Source organism: Corvus brachyrhynchos, unplaced genomic scaffold (assembly GCF_000691975.1).
Source record: "Corvus brachyrhynchos isolate BGI_N302 unplaced genomic scaffold, ASM69197v1 scaffold59, whole genome shotgun sequence".
Classification (NCBI taxonomy): domain Eukaryota; kingdom Metazoa; phylum Chordata; class Aves; order Passeriformes; family Corvidae; genus Corvus; species Corvus brachyrhynchos.
Genome location: NW_008246054.1, coordinates 7,377,877 through 7,384,893, shown reverse-complemented (window position 1 = coordinate 7,384,893; position 7,017 = coordinate 7,377,877). Strand labels below are relative to the sequence as shown.

At 46.6% G+C, this 7,017-nt stretch overlaps 1 long non-coding RNA gene across 1 annotated transcript in view; it reads left to right on the top strand.

The window, feature by feature from the left end:
- Nucleotides 1-4,599: 4,599 nt before the first annotated feature.
- LOC108449499 overlaps nt 4,600-7,017 on the top strand; it is a 4,416-nt gene continuing 1,998 nt past the window's right edge. The window contains exons 1-2 of the long non-coding RNA XR_001865663.1: nt 4,600-4,814; nt 5,418-5,467. This is a non-coding gene — a long non-coding RNA (uncharacterized LOC108449499). The remainder of the gene's footprint in view (nt 4,815-5,417; nt 5,468-7,017) is intronic.

Genomic DNA, 7,017 nt, shown 5'->3' with positions numbered 1-7,017 from the left:
AATGGGTGTTTAAAAAAAAATGCCCCAAAAGAATGCCTCTGCAGACAGGAAAGTGTCTACACCACAAGCCTCTTTTCTTCCTTTCTTTTTGTCATCACAGAGGTGTTTCATTTGTAGCTGATGGATTGATGGTCCATTATCTTTATTTACACTCTGGCAGAAACAAATCAGGGTCACTCACAATGTTACCCCCATCAAAGGCTTTTGTACAGCCACAGCAGTACCAAAAGGATGTGGGGGTACAGAAGGCTGGTTTGAGAAGTGGCACTGCCACCATAAAACACCCCTAAAGTGTCTGGAAGGCCTCTGTGGTGGCTCCTTCCTGCGAGCCAGTGCTGCTGCAACTGCAGTCCTTGAGATTTATGGATTTGAACAAGCTTCAGGTCCCCATGCCCAGGAGAGGGAGAAATGCCATCCTCTCCTGGCTCCACAGATCCTGACCTCGTTCCCCCTATGGCTCTGTTTGGTTTTTTCTGGCTCACCAAGCAGGCTCAAAGGCAGTGATTTGGCCAGTGTCTCCCCCCATCCTTCCCTTCCTTTGGCTTTATCTGATGAGCCAAGGCTGGGGAGAGCCAGGGTCTGGGGAGAGAGCCTCCAGCAGTGTTGTCTTTTCTCTCCAGTTTAGTGTCTCCTACAAGCACTGCAGAACTCCCTTGTCATCAAAGGACTTTTTAACACAGGGAAATCCCTCTGAGACCACTTTGAATGGGGTTAAGTCTCCTCTGCATTGCCAAGTGCACTGCCAAGTGACCAGATGGCACTGGAGAATCAGGCCTCCAAATATTAGTTAAAAAGCCCATCTCCTCCTCCCCTTCAATTCCTTTTTTGGCTGTTGGCACAGGGAAGATGTCGTGTTTCCAGAGTTGGACGCTTGTCAGCATCCTCACTGCTCACCCATCCACCCACATCCACCCCCCAGCCCTGAACAAGCTGCTCACACTACAGATGTGATGTGTCTTTAGCCATGGAGTCCCCATTACTGAGGGATTTGTATTCAAGCAGGGTTATGCGTTTGTGTAGCTTTTTTTCCCCCCTTTTCTTTAGCACACCTTGTATTCAATTTGGCAGAAAGCTCTGTTGAAGCTGCTTTACCTTTCCTACATTATTATTCAATTGTATTTCCCTTGATGAAAAGCCTGGCAGTCTGCTGCTCAGTGACAGATGTGCTAGCTTTGGTTGAATCACCACCACTAGGCTTATTATGGGTTTTACTAATGTTTGCTGTTTTACACTGTAACAGGTAGGGTGATTCACTCAGTCAAGGCAAACACACAGACACACACATGCACACACAGATTTAGAGACACCCACACACACACACAGAGAGGTGAATCAGCCTAAAATGATCTTTCCTTTTTGCATCTCTTTGACAAAATGTTCCTGAATCCCCTGCCTGTGTGTTGATTCCTTGCTGAGCAGCCACCCACGAGGAGTTATCACTGCCCAGAGGGGCTGGGCTGCAGGGGCTCTGAATTTCAGTTACCAGCACAAAAAATATCCTGACGAATCACAAGCAGGCAGCTGTGACTGGTGGTTAGGACGCCTATGTGTAAGATTAATGGAATGCTTCTTCAGTTAATACAGGTTGCAGGAATTCTTATTATTCAATCCAGAAGTCCTGAGGCTGGTTTTAGCGAAGGATTTATCCAGCTGTCCCACTGCATGTGGGGAGCTTCCCCTGCCTGGCATGGGCAGCAGGGATTTGTGACTGCTGAGGTTAATTGTGTGGGGTTAGATGGGTGTGAGCCTGAGACTGTTTTAACAGAGAAGATCCCTGTCCCCTGCAGTGTAAACCCAAAAGTCTCTGCAAATGGAAGTGTGTTAGCAGCCCAGAAACCCCCCCTGCCCTGGGCTGAGCCCCAGCGTGGGCAGCAGGGGAGGGGGATTGTGCCCCTGTGCCCCTGTGCTCAGGTGAGACCCCACCTGCAGAGCTGCCCCAGCCCCGGGGCCCAGCACAGGAAGGACCTGGAGCTGCTGGAGAGAGGAGGCTCCAGGGGGGATCAGAGGGATGGAGCAGCTCTGGGATTTTTCAGCTTGGAGAAGAGAAGGCTTAGGGGGTGACATAATTGCAGCCTTCCAGTAACCAAAGGGAGCCAAGAGGAAAGATGGAGAGAGGCTGCTTACAAGAGCCTGGAGTTCCAGGACAAGGGGAAATGGCTACACACTGCCAGAGGACAGGACTAGATGGGATATTGGGAAGAAATTCTTCCCTGTGAGGGTGGGCAGGCCCTGGCACAGGGTGCCCAGAGCAGCTGTGGCTGCCCCTGGATCCCTGGCAGTGTCCAAGGCCAGGCTGGACGGGGCTTGGAGCAAGCCTGGGCCCAAGGCCAGGCTGGATGGGGCTTGGAGCAAGCCTAGAAATTGTCCGTGCCCATGGCAGGGGGTGGAACGAGATGAGTTTTAAGGTTCTTCCAACCCATCCCATTCTGTGATATGCCAAGGCCTCTGGGGAGAGGGATACTGCCTGAATGTGGGGCCCCAGCATCACTCCAAGCTTTTCAATTCAGCTGTGTGATGAGTGTGCAGGTCACAATCCAGTTCAGTGCTCCAGAGAGCTGCCTTTTTAAAGTGATTTTCTCAACTTGCAATGCCAGGGAGCCTGAAGTGTTTGCAGATTTAATTCTACACATCCACACACTGAAATCTCCAGTGCTGTCCTGAATTATGTAAATCTCCAGAGGCAGCAAAACTGGGCCAGGAGTCTCCCAAGAACAGTTTTCTTGAGGGCTTGCACCCTCCAGACTGTTTTTTCTCCCAGCTTTCAGGGTGGAATTGGCCATGTACTGTGCAGTGATAGAAAAAAACGTTTAAACTAGGAAAACTTTGGATTCATATTCAGTAAGATATTAAGGCACAATATTAGGCAGTTTATATACAAACTGCCTGGTCTCTTTAATTAAAACTCACAGGGACTTGCTGTAAAATAATGAATGTCTCACTCTGCAGTACTGAAACTTTCTCTAATGAATTCTTTGCCTTGTGTGCCTCTGTTCCCACCTGACATCCTGTATTCATTCACAAGGTGTTCCTCTTAATGAAAACAAGGTCACTCTTTCAGCACTTGATGGCCAAGAAAGGAAAAGGTGATGGAGCTGCAGCCTTACAGAGCGTGTTACGTTTTTTCCCTCCTTCCATAATTGCAAAAAGCTTCCATTGATGTCGACAGGACTTTGGCCTGAATAGGAAGAGGAGAATAGGTGCCAGATTGGACCTTAGGACAAATTGGAGTTCAGTCCAGATATTCAGTTTCTTACATCGATTTTCCACTTTTGTCTGTCAGTGCCTTATGGGACAACAATCCTAGTTTGTATGAAGGAAGCATTTGTTCTTCTCTGCTTACAGGCTGATGTCTAATGCTTATTAGGTAGTAATATTGATGTCACATTCACAGACTAAATTTGAGTCCTGAACAACTCAGGGCAGGGCTGCTCTCTGCACAGAAACTTAATAGCAGGTGTGGGCCCTGACAAACACAACAGCCAAAGGAAAAGGAAGGGAAGGAAAGTTTTATAAACTTCCCTCACAGGCAGGGAGCTGAGCAAGGAAGGAAAAGTACTTTTTCATGCTTTTCATGTGGCAGTAATAGAGCCTAAATCCCTGTCCCCCTGTGCCTGAGGGTACAGCCAGCACTGACTGGAGAAAGAGGGGTATAATTGACCCAGCAGTTTCCTGTCACCTTCTTCCTCAGGGTCATTTCTTTCACCACTTCTTTGTGCAGAGTCATGCTTTGAAGCAGCAGTGTGCAAACTCTTCACACTGTGGGCTTTCCTGATCTCTTGCCTGTCTCTTTGGCCTCCTGTGAAGCTCCTGAGCATCCCCCCAGCCTGCTGCTCTGCTGGGTGCGTGTTCCCTTTCCCAGCTCCCATAGTGTAGGAGGTTATTCTCACCCTCCCACCACAAGGCACTACCCTCAGAGTGGTTCTCCACTCAAATGGGAAAGGATGGCACCTGAAAGGAGCCCACAGGAAAGATGGAGAGAGATTACTTACAAGGGCCTGGTGCGATAGGACAAGGGGGAATGGCTTCAAACGGAAAGAGAGTAGGTTTAGACTGGATATTAGGAAAAATATCTTCCCTGGGAGGGTGGGCAGGCCCTGGCACAGGGTGCCCAGAGAAGCTGTGGCTGCCCCTGGATCCCCGGAATTGTCCAAGGTCAGGCTGGACAGGGCCTGGTCTAGTGGGCGATGTCCCTGGCCATGGCAGGGGCTGGAATGAGATGGGCTTTAAGGTCTGTTCCAACCCAAACCAGTCTATGTGAGAGCCCCATAGTTCTTTGTTCCAGACCCCATCTACCAAAGTGTGTGAGTGAGGCTGTGGCAGAGAACTCCCACTCTGGAATCCCACCTTGTGTCTGCTGCACTGAGCCCTGCTTAAGTAGATGGAGTTTCATTTCTTTCTCTGTTGGCCTGTTTGTGAGAGTCAAGGCTTTTTTCCTACTTCCTTGGAAACCTATTCTTGGAACAGATTATTATTTAGCATAAACCCACAGAGCTCCCTGATATGTTTCTAAGAAAAGTAAACATCCCAGCACACGTTGTAGCTGGCAGGAAGAGCTGACCTGCAGTGTTTTCCCCAGAAACACCCTGGAAAATAACTTTGAGGAACACAAGACATTGAAGATTGGAGGGGGAAGAGGGAAATCACAGTCTGCTCACTGAAATATGGCAAAAGGGGGGGAAAATTAACTTTAAAAATAATTACAAATTATTTCTTGACCTCTATGGAATGAATACAAACACTCTGGCACCTCTGGGAAGCCCCAGCATGTAGCCCCTGCCAACTGTAACGAGTCCAGGAGCTCATCTGTCCAGGAGGTGAGTGTCACTGCCAGGGGGGACACATCAGACTTCAGCTCTTAGTGACATCCACCTTCTGGGGACACTAAGCCAATTTACCTAATTCTGAAGAAATTTTGGTAATAAAAGTAAAGGTGTCGAGCAGAGCAGAGGCTGGGGAAGGATTAAAGGCATTTGCATTAATAAATAGAGATGTTATCATGGAGAATTAATGTTCTTTGATCTAGATCTTGGCAGCATTAGGAGATGCTAGGTACAGTGCCTCATTATCTCTCAGAGGTTACGGGGTCAGCCTGGGACAAGGGGAAGTGATTTATGCAGTATCTCTGTCAGAGGGATGAGAATATGTATGAAATAATAAGACTTGCAGAGACCATTAGTAAAAATCTCCCTGGATGCCAAGGTCTCACACTGCACTGGCTTCCCTCTGTGCATCATCCAAGCACTTTCTTCCTCAGCTGTGTCCCCTCTCTTTCTTACCATTTTTATATCTCAAAGTAGGAGTGCTCCTTCCCCTTTCAGCCTCTGATGGGCAAATGGCATTTAAAATGGGCGGTTAATCCAGAAGAAAAAGCAGGATTCCGTAATTTGAAAATTCTCCCCCTTCCTCTCACTCCTTAGGAGAGACTGGTTTGGGAGGTGACATTTGAATGAAAAGGACAAGTGAAGAGGTGAGTGTTGAATGGTTCAAGTACTAATTAAACCATCAAGGACAAATGAATGCGTGTGTGGATCTCTCCTGTGTGTGTGTGAATTGAGAATCCTGCAGGTGGACATGGCAGGGAGAGTTCAAAGCAGCCACACCTTGGGTTTTGCTAACAGAGTAATCTAAGCTCCTCACTGAAAACAGCTTGTGGCCAGGATGAGCAAAATCTACTGATTTTAATTCCTATCTTGCAGAAAAAAAAATTAATAAAATATGACTTTTAAAAGCTTGTTTCTCAAAGAAAATTAAACTTATTTGAAAGCATCATCTGGCCATGTGCTTCTCCGGATTATTGTTTGAAAGAGTCCCATTTAAAACAAAAAAGGGCAGGAAGATGGAATCCTAAAAGCTATTGATTTCTTTATGCCTTTTCTAAAAAGAAACAAGTGAGAAGAAGAGAGAGATCTAAATAAATGAGGCAATCTGCTGAAGGAGAGGCTGAGACTGAGCCCAGATCCTGGGAAGCCATAGGAAAGAGAGGAAAAAACCTCTTTACGAGGGAGTACTTGTGTGCCATAGGTTTCCCTGAAGTGCTCAGAGCTAAGGATGCCCATTAAAGAAACCCCCCAATAATCTCCAGTTCTGGGCTCCAGAGACACCAGTGAGCACAGGCCCATCCCTGTCCTCCCTCCTCTGCGTTACAGCAAGAACCACGATGGACTTCAAGCACCAGCAGCAGCAATTAAGCATTTAATTCTCGTTTATATTCTAAGGGAACTGGGCCCTGGACTGCTCCAGCTGCTTTGGAGCCTTCTCATCTTCCCTACTGTCACCTCTACAACATAAGACTTGTCAATAGCTTTTCCTATGCCAGATCAGGGTAACAGGTAAAATCAAAATTAAATTGGTGTGTGAGAGAAATGGACCCAAGAATCTGGATCAAAGCAGATGAAATCCTCTATTTTCACCTTTTCATATTTTGTTCTATTTTCTCTCTCCACTTCCCTCCTACATTTCAGGAGAAATGCAATGCTTTTGACCAAAACCACCTGAACTTTCCATTTTTAAAAATACCCTTCTCTGTGCTCCCATCCCATTCAGTGGCATTTGCCTATCAAAACGTCTTATTGAAAAGTTGCCGTCCAGCCTCATAAAAGTTACCATTTCTGTTAGCAACTATATTTGGATCTATATTGAGCCTTATTTATGGACTTCTTGATTTTCCAAGTGGAATGCTGTCAAATTGAGTGGTTTTTACAGTCAGTGAAGAAAAAATCATAAAGGAAAATAAGAATGAAGGCTATTATAAAGTTTAAAAGGCAGAAGCCAAGCACAGGACTGCATAGGAGGCAGGGAAAAATACAGCAGAAGATTTTGTTATAATATAATGAATGTTTCCAACTCACTTTGGCCAACCCATTTCATATGTGGGTGGGTGTGTGGAGGTTGGGATTGCTTTGGTTTGTGCGCCAGTCTGGTTCAGAGGAGATAGGAAATACAGTGCCAGAGTGAAGGAAATGAAACTCTTTGTAGCCGTTTTCAGCATAACTTTGTGCAGGACAGAACAAAGATCCA